Source organism: Podarcis vaucheri (assembly GCF_965113315.1).
Source record: "Podarcis vaucheri genome assembly, chromosome: 12".
Lineage (NCBI taxonomy): Eukaryota > Metazoa > Chordata > Lepidosauria > Squamata > Lacertidae > Podarcis > Podarcis vaucheri.
In genome coordinates this window covers 25,737,211-25,754,228 of record NC_138750.1, presented here as the reverse complement: position 1 = coordinate 25,754,228, position 17,018 = coordinate 25,737,211, and the positions used below count along the sequence as shown (strand labels likewise).

Here is a 17,018-nt window from a genome sequence, read left to right as displayed (position 1 = left end):
CAAAACAGTGGGATGGAACCGCACCTCCTTTTTTGAAGTATTTCTTTTTAAATAACACTTTAACTGTGTCCTCAATAAAAATTTGGCTAGAAAAATAACTTATTTTGGTCAGCTGTAGGTTCTCTGCAGGGAAAGGATTTTTGTCATGGGAGCTGTCTTGGGAGAGTAATATTCCCCCCCCCCTGAAGAGATTGTATTCATTGTAATAAGTGAAGTTTGCTCTATTTTAAGCATCCCTGAAACAAATCGTGTTGTAGATATGACTTAATAAAAAAGTGTATTATAATAATCATTATTTATTGATCTAAGAGTGGTACACATTGTGTTACAAATGATCAGCTCAGGATTGCAATAGATGAAAGTGGAGAGAACAAAAAGATTTCAGGACTGAATATTAGACATAATGTATATAATATGCCAAGAGAAATTAAGAGGAAAAACTCTCAAATTATCTTAATGAGTGTGTCCTAGCCAGTATCAAATAGCTGGCTACCTACCTACATCATGTGAACCCTGCAGCCAACACATAGCTGTACTGATTCCTTTATAAACACTGAACGATATGCTACAGGAGCTCATTTCAATATGTTACCAATTAAGCAAGCTGGATCACAGAAGTCATGATATGAGACGTGGCACCAATCAATGGCAGCAGCACAGCCTTGTATCCAGTCCTGCACAAGAAAACTGAGAAAGTCACAATGCATGCCACCAACTTGGATGACTTTAAAGAGGATTAGAAACATGCACGGGGAATAATATTTATCTTTATCAATAGAACTAACTATGATGGCTATGTTCTTCCTCCGCTGTTGGAGGCAGTAAGCCTACGAATATTAGTTACTGGGAATTGCAAGTTGGGAGAGTGATCTTGCACTCAGATCTTGCTTGCAGGCTTCCTACTGGCATCTGGTTTGCCACTGGTGAGAACATGATGCTGGATTAAATGTGCCTTTGGCCTGAGCTACCAGGGCTGTTCCTATGTTCTTACTAAGCAAATATGATTTTATTTCTGTTTTTTGAAATGGCATTTACACACAGACACATATCTTTGAACATTATTGATTATTCATAGAAAAATACCAGTGAAGCTGTAAAGAAGTGTAGAAACCTTGCCCTGCAGATCAAGCTAAACACAGCAGTCAGCCTAGAGAGATGTATGTTAGATGAAGGAAAGACAGCTGGTAAGTGGTGAACCAAGCTATTCCAACAGGCAAAATTGATTTCTTCTGTGCAAGAGACAACCCCTGGTGCCAGTTCTGAGCAGGGACTGCCAGGCTGGGGTCTGAGTTAAGAATATACAGCACAATCCCATGCATGTTAATTCAGAATAAAGTCCCACTGTGTTCAGTGGGGCATAGTTTCCATAAATAGGGACAAAGCATGAAATGGCAACCTTTAAGAATCACACTGCCTTTCAATTTATTTCAACACGGTGATCTTTATCGTTCCTATTTTAATTTGTGGAATTTTGAAAGGACTGTTTCATCTAGAGCAAGTCATATTACAAGTCATATTGCACCTCCAATATTGCACAGATAAGAAGTTTCTTGCTCTTCACAGTCAAAAAATACTTTTCTCTATTATTATTTTAAAGAAAGGAATGGCACCATATGGCCTGTAGAAAAGATTGCTTGCTTTTAGGATAAATGATAATATGGGGAGGTATGACTTTTGTGTGATGGTCTTCCTAAATGGAGTTATGAAAATTAAGAAAGTTGTTTCCTAAGTAACTTGGTAGAAAGAACAGCAGGTGCCTCAATGTTATAAGGAAACATCTGGATTCAAGAGGAACAATTACCATTCTAGGGCTAACATATGTCTGGATTTTCCCAGACATTACTGGGATTTCCAAGGCAGAATTGATGTCTGGGGAGAATTTCTGAAAGGCAGTGCATTGTCCTGGATCTTAGGTAGTCAATCGAAAAAATGGGGGGGGGGTTGCATTTTTGTCTTTAAAAATTTCAGCAACTTTTTGGGTGTCCTGGTTTTTACTTTTTGAAATATGGCAACCCTAAGTTAGGCTGTCAAGGAACAGTGACATATCCTTTGTGATATCATTAACATAGTTTAAAAGTCAGCTAGTCAGACAGGTGTCAAGTGAGAACAGACAGAGATGAAGAGAGTCAGTCTAGGTTTGGCTGCTGTTTTGGGGAGAAGGGGGAGGGCTCTTAGGCTTCCATGGACAGCTCACCCTTCTCATCTTCACCCCTTTCTGGAAGAGGTGCTTTGGTTCTTATGGAATTGTTAAAATGACTGTTGATAATAGTATTAATTAATCTCCAAATAAGAAACAGAATATATTTTATATTTAAAAAGCAAGTCATGGTCAAGTGAGAATGGTCCATGATAAATAATTAAGAATCTAAAGAGGTAAAGAAGTAAAAGCTATACTTGTTTTAATGAATGAATGGTTTGTTTTCATAAACAAATTAAAATATTGGCTTATAATACTACTGTTTGGGATTAATGGTTTATCTAAAGTTTGAGAAACTATCATTCAAAGTCACAAAAGTACTTTTAAGTTTTGTTCATCACCTAATGGTAAATAAATTTTGAATTAAGGAATGTGTAAGCACATTTCCTCAGAGAAATTTCAGTCAAGCTCCCTGGATGTTCTACTTTTATTTACCACTATCCCAACCACCAACAAAACCTAATTACTTGTGACTATTAAAAAACAACAACATGAAGTCATTATCCTCACCAGTTTTTTATTAAGAAGAAAACGGCTCCTGCCTTCCATCGTTTTGACCAATGAGAGCAAAGGCACTGGAATAACAGGTAAGCACCAGGCATTTATTTTTAAGCTTTATTTGATAAATGTACTTTTATTAAGATTTAGTACAATTAAATAACTGCAAAACAGATTAGGTTATCTAGGGTATCAAAGTCTTCTACACTGATTTACCTACTGTATGTCCCATGTACCCTTAAGCCTTCTCAACATAACATTTTTTGCTAAGAAGTGGGATAGATTTTTCCCACTTTGACAATGCATACTGTTAGGTTAATTGAGAGTCCTAATCCATGACAATGATTGTGAATTTGAATCAGGGTGATGGTGTTGTTATTACAGATTAATAATTAGTGTGAAGTGTATGTATGTTGGCTGATTACTGAAAAGTAACATCTAGATTACTTTTTTTTTATTTAACAGGATTTGTATAGTGTTTAATCATCTAAGGTTATTATGATCAGAGGCAGTGTTTGTTTTCAGTCCATCATATTTTAATTCTGCCCATGAGTTCAGCAGCATGCATGATGTGACCTCAAGTCAGTAAACTTTATTACTGAGCCAGGATTTCAATATTTTAAGATATAAGAAGTCATAAAGCAAGGGGTCTGCTGGCACTGCTGCTCTTTTTGTCCATAATTTATGTCAGTGATGTGTTAAGGGAATATTATTTTTCACTAAGCTGGGGATCCCATCCTGTGTTGAAAATACTCCTTATTGACAACTTGGTGCAATTATTTCAGCCCCAATTAGGTGTGCCTAGTTTTGTATCATACACAGCTGTTAAATCCTGAATTTCATTCAAGATGTAATCGACAACCATTTCACGTGGGGGTTCTTTTCCTGCCCCCCATGTGTGTCAGCATGAGCATAAGCACTTAAGTGTGCCACATTCCGCCCTGCCTCCATTCTGCCCCCCTCCCACCCCTGTTCTGCCCTTTTAGTGATGTGTTTAGTGACACCTTCGGTCACCTCTGGGTTCACCGCTGTGCACATGCATACAATCATGCGTCATTCAGACATGTGTTAATCGGTCATTGCCTGTATATCTAAGGCAGGAGTGAGTACCAAAAGTGACCATCCAAGTTTCTCTGTTTGGCCCTTGAAACTTTCCCAAGGCCACACACCTTTACTAACTGTGCCCTATACCCTCACTGAGTGTGTCTGTCTGGCTTGAATGTGTCCTAAACTGTGATAATGCCTTTTGCTTGCCTGGATGGAGGTTGGAGAGTTGTGGGTGGGGATATGTAAAAAATCTGGCTTTTGTGTGGCTGGAATAAAGTGTGTTGTACAATGGTAAAAGTCACATCCGTTGCTTGGTCACTTTTGCTAGAAGGCTGCCCATATGAGACTGTAGCCCTTGGTCTGAAAATGATACCTCGCCAAAGGGCTAGCCAATTCTAAAGCTGCCGACAGCAGAAATGAATTGACTGCGTAGGATCAGACTATAGTTTTCATCGCCAACAAGATAGGGAGATAGAAAAGAGATCATATGTAATGATTGTATAGATGAGGGAATTTCAGCAAGTATAACTTGACAGGAAATGCCTATGGGCACTTTGATACTATGCAGTACGTATATAGTTTTTACATCTTCTGTCTTGAAAAGCTCAGTTATATTTTATATCATAAAATATTATCTTTAAGAAACCTGTACTATATATTCTGTCCCACTGAACAACTTGTACTCAAATAATTTTAAAGTTGGAAGACACCCCAAAAGTCATCTAGTTCAACCTCCTACAATATAGGAATCTTGCCCAATGCCATCCCTGGATGGGTTCAAACCACCAACCTTCTGATTAGCAGCCAGGTGCACTGATCACAGGTGAAATGTTACAGCCTACATGAGAATACATTGAATAAATTATGTAATATACATTATTTTGCTCATATCGAATGCTCATATAAGTAACACAGCTTCTAAACACAGCTAGGAAGGCAATAAAATTACCTTTTCTTTTTAAAAAATTAAGCCTGTTCTTTAATTTTCAGTGATTAGGCAATGGTGGGCATTCTATTTCATCCTATGCTTTGCTTCCTTCTTAGCATTTCAAACCCTTCCAAACAAGAAACAAGATTTAGCCCAACAAGAAAATGTAAACATTACATAGAAACTATTTGCGATCATTCAGAACAGCAGTAATTAATGATAATGCAATCATTCTGGCATGGGCAAATAAAATAAACATTTGTGTGGCAGAAAATCATTGTCTCTATTTGTACTCAAATGAATACAACCAAACTTCATTATTAGTTTGGAATTCAACTTTTTCCCTTTGAAATTCTTCTGTTGGAAAGACTTCCACTGTTCTATCTTTGGATCAGTATTGTCTATGTTGGCTGCTTCTCTCATGCTGTTCTTTGTTCAACCTACAGATTTGTAAATGGATTTTAACAAAAATACCATAAACTACAGGGTGCTGTTCTCCAAAGTAAACTGAGTCTGCAAAGGCTGCTTATTATGCCACTACTCTGGGATGTGGAGCAGCACAATAACATTAAATAACTGCTTGTGGAATGTGTAACTTCCAGAGGACTCCTATCAATCTTTTTCTTTTTTTTGCACTTTGTGCAACAGGAATGTTCTAATGTCTACTATAGCTACAATGCTATTTAGGCATAATTACTTTAGAGGAAGTCCCATTGAACTCAGCAGATGAGGCTGCATGTCTGGTTTAAAGAGAATGACAGGGGGACAAAGAAATTCCTAAGTTCATGGACTTAACACAAATCCAGAAAAATGTCATTGAATATCAGTTCCACATTAAAAACCATTTTTGAAACTCCCATCTAGTTCAAAAGCTGCACAAGGTCTGGTGATTTAAAAAAGCAGGGGAAGTAGGGTATGAAAGGTACCAAGGCTCATTAAATGAAATTCACAGGTTTTGGAGGTTGACAATTGTTTGGTATTTCCTTAACTCATAAAACAGACAAAAGACCTGCAAGGTGCAAGGAATGACAAAAGAGGACAAAATGAGCAGCAGGTATAAAAATGAGCAGCATAGGAAGTTAATAAAATGTTGAAAAAAGGAAGGAACTTGGTTATGTGTAATATTTTTATTTATTTTTTTAAAGGAGGAATCTTAACAGTTGGCATTTCAGGAAATGATTGTTTTGGATTAATAGGCAGAATAATTGTTGCCGTATACATGGCTAAGTAATAATATCATTATAATATGGTAATATTTTTTCAGATTTTCTGATCCAAATACATGGGTTTATTGTATATTTATGATAACCTTTTAAAACTTTTATCCTTTAAAATTCTATGACATGAACATACAAACTTTAACAACATTTTAAATATATAAGCTTTTGTTTGTGTTCTTACATTCCAGCCCAATAAAATTCTGCATTCTTAGCTTTCTCTGATGCAGTGTTCTAAGCACACAGATAGACTCTGGAAGCAGCACACTTCCGCCACATGGAGCTGTTATGGGGAGAAACACTCAGTTCCAAGATCTTAAATTTCTGTTGGAGCCACGTGTCCACACCTCTCTAGGCATACTGCATGAATTTATTTATTAAGAGTACTTTTAGTCTACCTTTTATCATATGAGGCCAGGGTGGGGTACAATATAGTTGAAACAACAAAAATGTTTCTATACAGTCAAAAGACCAGATAAAAACTTAACAAAACTTTAACTCCCATACAATTAAAAAAACCACAGCCCTACTCATTGACTCCTTAATCGCAGCAGCATACTGACACTAGTACTGTATCTAACAGTCGCGCGGGCAAGGTAGGCCTCTACTTAGTGTCAAAATGATCAGTGCCAGTCACACTTCCAAGCAGAGGCCATCCCATGATTTATTGTATGAAACACTTGTAACATCTGAGAACCGGGGTGGGGGGGGTGGAGGCGTCTAAGAACCTTTGCATCTCCATAATTTTCTTCCTCTGTTGACAAGAGTCAAAGGCTGTGAGAGACAGCAGCAGCCCAATGAGGGAAGCAGGTGCTTGGGCCTCCATTTCTTGGTTGGGATTATTTCCCAGGAGCATATTTGAGGACTGGGACAAGTATCTTCTTCTTATTTATTTATTTTAAAAAATTACCACCCTTCAGGCCCATGCAGAGATTGACTGAAGCCTGGAGCAGGAGTCTTACTATAATAAAGTTATAACATACACCCGAAGAATTACATTTGCTTCGTTAGTAAGTTTATAACCTCAATGGAGGAGACTATGAGGATTGGTTTTGGCAAGTATGTTGGATTGCATTGTTATACATGGAATATACTCTTCACAACTTATTTATATGGAAAATAGCTACAGCATGGGGTTTTTTTGGGAGGGGCAGAATCAAGTTGTATTGAATTACAAGTTGACCAATTAACTGTTTCAATTTATGAAAAACTAAGGTATATCTCATTTCACCACAAGATGGTGTGTGATATCAGCATTGCTAGGATATGGATAAAAATATGTTGCTTATCCAGCTGGTCTATGAAAGCTTTTGTACTAAAAAGCAATATATTAACTGTTCTATAATGCTCTCTATCTCATTGGCTTGCCTAAGTGAAGAGTCAAATCTTAGTTTCCCTATCATGTCAAAAGGATATACTGTTAAAGGCTGCAATCTACATTTGAAAAGGACCAGTTTTCTCTTGATAGCATTCTCCTCTTCTCTTTACACTGTGCATGTAACTTCTTATTTGTGAATTCGTCTCTAAATGAGACAAGAATCAGTTTGCATAATAAACAATAGAGGACAAGCTGTGTGCAAACATCAAGAGTGCAAACAAGCAACCTTCCAGACTTAGAATAACTGATAAGATTGTGACTAGTGTTGATCTTAATCCTCTGTGATCTTTTAGCCCAACAGCTGATGTGCCTGAGAATTAAAATGCATTACCTTGTTCATTACAAAAGGATAGTTGAATTGGCTTCTTACAACCACCTGTAATGCCTGTTACTTCTTTTATGTAGTTTTGAAATGCAAAACCTACCCAAAGGAACTACTTTTTCAAGCCAGATTTTATTTGTATGTGACTGACAATAAATTTGCTATCCCAGTATGATGAAGAGTGCCATAGCAAAGTTTATGCAAAAATAGTACTTAGTAAATAGTTACAGATAAGTAGCCGTGTTGGTCTGCCATAGTCAAAATAAAAAAAATATTACTTAGTAAATATATAGTGTTATCCATTAGTGCTCAAAGCCTTTCATTTTACAAAGATTATAATGCAAACCCATCCAGTTTTGGATATGTCATTGTTAGTGTCCTAATACTATTATGTAAAAAGTGAATTTTGGGTGTTACAAGGAGGAGTATTAAAGGCTTACCACAGGCCAGGAGGAAGCCAAGCTGAAGTCAGGCAATATTCTGTATGTGTCTAAATTACATAAATTAATACAAATTTATTTGTTTAATTGTGAAATAATTTTTACTAGGTTTTTTTAATGTATATCTATCTGTCCATCTCCTTTGAGAATTGGGCAATGTATACTTTTACTGTAACTTTGAATCAAACTAGACCTTTGGCTATTTTTGTTGCTAAAACAAAACAAAAATAAGATGCTTCTTTTAGTCTTGCTTTAAAGCTTAATAACAGACTTCCATTATGTAAATTCTCATAATGTGAATTCTAATCTCCTACTTACATTGATGAAAAATGATGCAATTAGGACTTAATTAAGAACTTGTGCTTATTTTTTATATTGTTTTTAATAGTGTGTTAGAGTGTTTTTTTAAAGAGCAAAAAAGTAAAACAATTAACAACAGCTTAAGAAAACCAACCTTAAAGGAGAAAAGACATCTATAGTTGATTTAAGCAAAGTCAATAAGCTAAACCTTAAGCCAAAGACAGGTAAAATAATTCTGTGCAAAGTGTTAAGTACAACAAAGAATCCGCTGGCACCTTAAACTAACAAAAGCTTTATGGCATAAGCTTTTCTTGACCATACAGCAGTTTATCTAATTCATGGTTATCTTGGGTTGTAGGTGTAAGCCACCTTTCATTGTACAGTAATTGAGAGTACATTGAGTGAAAGAATGACATTATCCTTATTGCGATGAGAGAAATGAATAGCTGCCATATAATATAGTTCTGCTGCGGTGAGGCTAGAGGGCCTGCGCCCTTTGCAAGGCCTTTACCATCTGGCTTAGGGGGCAGGGCCTGGACTCACTGGAACAAACCTTGGGGCATTGCTGGGGGGGGGGTGTGGTTCTGCTATTGTTTCCCTTCTTCAACTGTCTAATGTATTTTAAAAGGTGGTCAAGTAGCTTTTAATCTATGGGGTTTAAAATTTGGGGTGTTTTGTTTGTTTTGGGGTGGTTTTAAAGTTTAAATGGGGTTGTGTGTTAGTTTAATTTGTGTGCCATTGTAAATTATGCTTCTTTTATTATTTTCTAGTAGGTTTATGGGTTTGTTTTGTTGTTTTTATAAGAAAACTTGTTTTGGGATAGGTTTTGGGCTGCCCCCAGAGTGGGCCCTAACCAATAGGATGGCTGGGACAGGTTCTACAGAGGGTGGGATATATTGGGACACCCAATCTCAGTTATCATGGTCAGGAGGAGGAGTTAGGCTACAATCAGACCACATCATTACCGAGGAGACAGGTTTTGTTGTTTGAAAACTATCCCTTCCTCCGGGTCTGGTCCTTACCAGAAGGATACTGGAATCAAAAAGGGTGACCCACATGATCTTAAGATGCTGCTGCGCAATGCCAGGTCAATGATCCACAAGACCACTGCCATCCATGACTTGATCGTGGTTGGAGGAATTGACCTGGCATGTGTAACAGAAACTTGGTTGGACATGGCAGATGGGCTTGTTCTTGACACTGCTTATCCACCAGATTTCTCTTACGTACAGCAACCCAGGTCATGTGGGCGGAGGGGGTGGTTGCAGTGATTTTAGGAAGTCATTAGCTTGCACCAGGTGTCCTATTGGGAAGACCCAGTTTTCTGAGTGCATGTTCTGGAAGTTCGGCAATAGGGGCAGTACAGGATTCCTAAAGGAGTACCAACATCCCCACTCCACCAAGGATTCCTTGTCTGAGCTGCTTCAGGTTGTGGCGGATGTTCTCCTGGAGACACCTAGTTTGGTTGTCCTAGGGATTTTAACATCCATGCCAACACAACCTTACAAGAGGCTGCTCGGGACTTTGTGGAAAGCATGACCTCCATGGGGCTGTCCCTGAATCAGTTTGGCCCAACCCATAGCTGGGGACATGCCTTAGACCTGGTGTTCACCTCTGTGGACGTGGGTGATCTGACACTAATTAAATGTGAAACAAAAGAAGTGCCATGGTCGGATCACTTCCTGGTGCAACTAGACTTCTCCATGACCGTTCCCCTCTGCAGGGAGGTGGGACTGATTAATTGTTATTTAGTCGTGTCTGGCCCTTTGTGACCCCATGGACCAGAGCACGCCAGGCACTCTTGTCTTCCACTGCCGCCTGCAGTTTGGGGACATGGACTGATTAATAGACAGTCACAAAGTTTCTGTGTTGCTGTTGTTGACTTCTCTATTCTCCAAGCAGCCTCTAATATTTTGTTCCTTTTATGGACAGGGCTCTTCCTTTGGCATTTGAACTAAAAATTGTTGCCCTTCTAACTGCATAAATGGCAATCTTGGATCCTCCTTTTCTCCTATGCCCTGCTAAGTTACCAATAGTAATTTGTACAGCAGATGGCAGTAATTCTTTTCTCTCTCTCTCCAATGTAAAGTGTTTAAGGGCAAAAGATGAATAAACAATAAACTGCATGCCAAACCTTTGTGAAAAAATGAGAGTGAAAAAAGGGAATTCATTGTTGCTGACGAACACATTGAAGTCCACACTCATTGAATTGGCTATGTGATTTAGGGATAGCCAACAAATCATTTATAATCTTTAAACTATGCATTATCAATACATGCATGATTTGATCTCTGCCCAAATTAATAGCGTGTTCAAGAACTTTTGTTTTCAGTGACCTGGTTGATATTGAAGCTAGAACTCCACCATTAATAATAATAAAAACTGTCTCTCTTGTAGGATAATTAAAGGCAGATGCATTTAATTATAGTGGATGGTGCAATAATGAATACAGAATACTTATTTCCTAGTCAACTTGAATTTAAATATACACATTTTTAACTACTATGTGGTTTTACTCAAAGAATGGTTATAAGGCACTGATGTATGTGTGGGGAGTTCCCAGTTGCCTTTTTCTTGAAACATATGAGAAGTTATTCATTCTTCTTGCATTATTATTCTAGCATGGCAATGGTGCCCCATCTTTCCATTGGAAGATAATTTTTCAATTTCATTTTAAACTAAATGAAATTTAGTTTAGTTGTCCTCTTTATGTCTTGCCACCAAACATAACTGCTTAATATTTACTAAATGCCTTGTGTCCATTGTCACTGGTTTATTTCCACTTAATTTCAGCAGCAGTGAAGCAAATGTAGCAAGAGACCTTCAAAGCATTCTATAACACCTGGTGGCCCAGAATGCATTTCTGGAGCAATGCAAGGAGGACACCCACATACTGTAGTTTCTCCTACACTGCTAAACCTCAGAAGGGGCCTCGACTTTCATTGGAAGAGCAGGGGTGCTTCCAGATTACCTTTTGGAGCATTCCATTCTGATTTGTTGCAGTAGATCAGACAACATTGGCTGTTTACTGAGCGTTAATATTGATTCATTTGCTGTGAAGGTAGGCTATGCTGCATAACTGCAAGCATTAACCTAAAATTTCCAGTGTATTTTCTTCTCACTTGCCTTACTGCAAAAAGTCTGATCTTTTTGGGAAGCAGGTTTGTTGCACAAGATCTCCCAGTAAGCTTTAATTACACAACCTGAACTTGCTGGTGTGTGCCCTGGTTGAAGCCTCCAGAGGGGTGCCATTGAGGCTCCCAGCCTCTGTGTGTATACAAATGTGAAGGGTATGTGTGCCAAACTCAGTGGCGTAGCGTGGGTTGTCAGCACCTGGGGCAAGGCAAGTAATTTGCGCCCCCTAACCCGTGGATTTGCGCCCCCTAACCCTAACCCCCAGATGTTGCGCCCGGTGCGGCCGGGCCCCCCTGCACCCCCCCACGCTACGCCACTGGCCAAACTGGCTTTTTGACCCAGGTGAAACAAAGCCTGGTTTTGCCCCTGCAGCCTAGAAGCCCTCTAAGCTTTTATTTTGGCAGAGGAAACTTCCAAAATAATAGTTTTCATCAGCAGGCTTCACCCCTATCCATATCACTCTTCACTGGATAACAGGCTGCAATCCTAGGCACACCATCAAAACATAGTGCAGGTTACTTCTGAATTAACATGCCTGGGCTTTGGACATACCTGGAAGTGCCACAAACATCCTCTTTCCATGAATCCTCTTTCCATGCTTATGAGTACTGTATGGAGTACTGCTTTTATATCTGTCCTCTAGAGAGATGTCCAAACTCTACTACATCTAACTCATGCATGTCCCACAGCAGAGATGTGAAAGTCGCTGTTCCCAATGTTGGGAAAGAACATGGTTCCCACGCAAAATGTTTCCAGGTTTCCAGGGCATGGGAAAGACTCCTGCCTGAAACCCTGGGAATATCGCTGCTAGTCAGTATCAACAATTCTGAGCTAGATGGTTCAACGATCTGACTTGGTTTAAGGCAGCTTCCTATGTTACTATGTTTATTGTAAGTGTTAAAAGAGGCGGCACTTGTAGATGACCAATTAAGCCACCTGGATTACTCAGTAGAACCTGCCCCACTTAGTGTGATAGCTGACCTTTTTGTGTAATCTTTGAATTAAGGCATTTGTCAGGAGACAAGCAAAATAATACCATCCAGTAATGTACATCTCTCTCTCTCTCTCTTTCACTCTCTCTCTCTCTCTCCTCTGTCTTAATGTGAAATATTAAATAGAGCATTCAGTAGTCAGTGCCTTGTAGCCATCTAGGAAACATTTCTTTATTTAATTCATAGAGTCATATATTACAGTAAACTGATGCAGCAGTGTTCAGTGGGGGCAGGGTGGGGGAGAAAAAAGAAAACGCTTTCTATGTTGTTTTTCAAAATATGCCATGTATGTTAAATACTGACATCTCCAAGAAAAATACTTCAAAACACACTTTCAATAATTCCTTGAGGTTTAATAATCATTTGATTTTGAAGTGTAGCTATGTATCAGCATTAACAATAAACATACACTTGTGCTTTTTTAGATCAAAGAGAGCTTGTAAGACATGAGAATTGGAGGCGCTTGCTGTCATCCTAACTTCAGGTATGTCTATGCTCACTTTTAAGTTAGTTGTTAGAAGACAGTAGAAGCACAGCAAATGTACACACAAGTCCCGTATCTGAACCAAGACCCAGACATAACCAGTTTCTCAAGAAGATAGTATTCTAACTTTAAAAAGAATTGGTAGGATCCTAGACTCTGTGTTGTTGGCATCTGTCTTGGAAGGTAATAGATTGCATTTCTGGGGGTGAAGTGAAATCAGTGGAGAATCACAGCGCCTGCTGTGGCTGCAGAGACCAGTAACTCATAACTTCTGCCTCCAGCATTGTTTTTGCTGCATTACTAGCACCGAACTGACCTCTCCAGGGCACAAGCCTGGGTAGTGTGTATGGAGCTTCTGGGCTGCCCAAACACCAAGATCCCCCTCTCAGCCTCATTGATGTCCAAATGAAAACAGAGCAATACATTTGGCACCAGCTTGGCTGCAGGAGTTGCTGGAAGGAGGTATACAAGATGCCATCCAAACACGTTAGGGGCTCTGTTCCAGATTTGTTTAGGGTTTACTCCTTAGCCTTTTCTTCACCTTGGGTTTACTTCTTGCATATGAGTACAGCTGTAAGGCAGCTGAAGTTTAGGATCAGGGTTTTCCTTCTTCTAAATAGGCTACCTTGATGAGCCCCACCTGTCCCTCATTTCCCTCTGCAGCATATGCGGTAACCACAGGGATGGACTTTGGCTTCTGCTAACTGCTTTCTTGACTATTGGACTAACCTATTGGTCTCGTCTGCTCAATCTGCTGGAGCCTGTCTTAGCATGCAGAGGAAGTCCATAGCTCACCAAGGGCTTGAGATCCATTGGCTACCCTCACCTGGTTTAACTGGCCAGTCAAAGCCATTTCCTGGAGTGTGGCCTCTGTCATGTGCTGACAGCTTCTAGGAACCACAGTCATAGCTGAGTGCAGAGTAGGGACCAAAGGTGTACGAACTACCCCAGAAGAAGCACGATGTGTCTCCCACCAGATGTGTGACCCACCAGAGATACCACCTCTCCCCAACACCCATACACCTTAGATCAGGCATTGGCAAACTTGGCCCTCCAGATGTTTTGGGACACAACTCCCATCATCCCTGACCACTGGTCCTGTTAGCTAGGGATGACGGGAGTTGTAACCCCAAAACATCTGGAGGGCTGAGTTTGCCTATGCCCGCCTTAGATTATAGACCACTTAATTATATAATGTGTGATACAGGAGTAACTTTGATACTATAATGTTCAAATTTCTGGGAATGGAGTATGCCCAGTTTTTGAGTACTATTTTTTGAATAATTCAAACATACACTAATAAACAACTTAAATTTTTCATAGTGCATTTATGAGCTCATACTTGCATTGTCAGCTTGGAAAAATGCCTTTTATATTTTAACCCACACACATTATTTTACAGGGTTGTAAAATAGTGTGTGTGGGCTAAAATATAAAAGGCATTTTTATATAAAAGATGCAACCCTATGCCAACTTATTATATGAAACATATGTCCTTTCCATGTGGGCTGCTTGTTCTGTGTCTTCTTATAGCATTAAACTGATGGTTTGTTCAGAAGGCAACCAAACTGTTAGAATTGTTGGGAGCACTTGTGTTTCCTAGTGCACGTATACAACCTTGACAACTATTGTCTGAAGCAGAGAAAGGTGTGCACAGGAAAGATGTAATTTGGCATGGTTGACAGATGTATTGTTTGATATCCATTACCAAACTGTATGTAAAGTGCTCAGTAATTAAGACCTTTATCTCTGTCACTGAAAACTGAGTAGAAATATTTATTGTCATTACTTTTTAAGAACAGCTTTGCATAAACAACGACCACTGCTTAAAATACAGGAGGTCCTTAGGATCATTCCACTAGCTAGGATGAACACAGCTTATAACACCGCATTAGACATCCTAAAATGCAGTTTTGACAGAGAACTTGCAACCAGGTAGCAGGCATCTTCCCATGACTAGCAGAAATAGCTGAAGTAGGCTAATGCACTTAATTTGCCTGATTTACACAGGTTACAGAATCCAGCTTTTTGTGATGCAGAATTTAGGTTACCTTCATTCAGTATGTGTGTATGTGCACAAGTATCCAGATTTTACAAGTGTCCTATTAACCTAAAATCCTACACATGTTTAGGCTTTCATCATTTTTACCGTCTGCAAGTGTGTGGAACCTACTAGGGTGGCCCACTCTTGAAGGCTGATGAATCCAGTTTACTTCAAGGCAGCTCTGGGTGATATGGACGACACTCTGTTAAAGTTCTGGCTGATTTGTGGGAAATGTAAATGGGCCAAGTCGTTGACAATTGCCAGTGAGTGCCCTCCTCTGTTTTGTAGAGCCTGCTTGGTTTCTTGATATACATCAGAGCTTAGGACAGTGAAAACTCCAGATGAATACAGTTGAACACTATTGAATGCTCATTATCAAGCCTACTCAGTGGCGGCGAAGTCAGCAAAGAAGGAATACTTTGCTTCCTCTGTTGCATCCTCACAGTGCCATCCAGCTGTGCCATCTAATCAACATATAGATTAAAAAGTGCCAAAACATTTATCTAATTCTTCACTACCATTGTGCTATCTTCTTATATTCAGTGTAATTTTCTCCCAGTAGCATATAAAAATATTAACTGGTGAAGAGCAGATTTAGGATAGAACCCTGCATAGCCCCAGTTCATATATTCTCACTGGTCTATTCGCACACAAGTCTATTAATGCATTGGAAGCCTTTCTGGTTTTCAAAACATACAACCAAACACAAATCTAAGAAAGTACCGCTGGCAGCTATACCCTACCTACTGGTTGAAATAAGATTTATTCTGGGCTGAACACATGTATTTGGTGAGAATTGTTATTTAAAATGTTATTCCAAAATTTACTCAGAATGAATTATGGAGATTTACTTTGAATTAATCCATCAACATACAATGGGATCTACGCCTAAGGTGTTGTGCATAGGATGGCAACCTTATAGATCAATCCTAACCATGTCTGCTCATAAGTTTTACTGAATTTAATAGCGCTTACTCTCAGGTAAGTGGGAGTAAGACGGCAGCCTTAGCTCTGATTGTTGCAGCATCCTCTGAGCATGCAAGCGGAGCAATAGGCAGGTTTCTGCACGTGCAGGTTTATAAATTTGCTGACTCTAGTGTCAAGCAGTAACTCATACAGTGGTACCTCGGGTTAAAACTTAACTCATTCTGGAGGTCTGTTCTTAACCTGAAACTGTTCTTAATCTGAGGTACCACTTTAGCTAATAGGGCCTCCCACTGCCGCTGTGCCACCACCGCACAGTTTCTGTTCTCATCCTGATGTAAAGTTCTTAAACTAAGATACTATTTCTGAGTTAGCGGAGTCTGTAACCTGAAGTGTCTGTAACCCATGGTACCACTGTATGTGCAAGTCTGCCGTGTATTAGTCACCATTGTCAAGTTAAATAATATTATTCTGTAGTTCATAGTTCACGTATTGGCTGAAAGTTAGCAAGTGATAAATATGTATGTATGAAAGAGCCTTGTGTCATAGTGAGCCACAGAACATATTCTCCATTGCATCTACCAAACACTAATACCAGGTTAAAACGGAATCTATCATTTTTTCTCATAATAGCCCCACCATCTGTTTGCTTGCAAACTAGTTCTTTTAGTATTTCTCTTTGTATTGTTTTGCTACATACAGCACCACACTTTGCTGAGTGATTACAAATATGATGATTGAACAGAAATAGGAAAATATGTGTTTAATTGATATGAATATATATTAATATTACACAACTATATCTATCTATAATAAACATACAGGATTGCAAGTTATCCATATGTATAACTCTATTTAACTTTAATAAAAAAATTCCTTCCAGTAGCACCTTAAAGACCAACTAAGTTAGTTCTTGGTATGAGCTTTCGTGTGCATGCACACTTCTTCAGATACTTTGTATTGTTTTTATACAACAATACATTTTTAAAAATGCTAGGGGCTGCCAGGATATGAATCTATTTATTTGCAAGGACAGAGCACTGGAGACTCATGACATTTTTATTTTACTACAGTGGATTTCTTTTTATTTACAAACAGACATTGAGCATAGG

General features: G+C 39.0%; 1 long non-coding RNA gene across 2 annotated transcripts; it reads left to right on the top strand.

The window, feature by feature from the left end:
* The first annotated feature begins 2,193 nt into the window (after window positions 1–2,193).
* LOC309515584 lies at window positions 2,194–15,839 on the top strand. 2 transcript variants are annotated; one of them, XR_014212528.1, is made up of 4 exons: window positions 2,194–2,784; window positions 11,121–11,388; window positions 12,880–12,938; window positions 15,271–15,839. It is a non-coding gene; the product is annotated as an uncharacterized lncRNA (long non-coding RNA). The 2 variants fall into 2 exon arrangements; XR_014212527.1 differs by lacking the exon at window positions 11,121–11,388.
* Window positions 15,840–17,018: the final 1,179 nt, after the last annotated feature.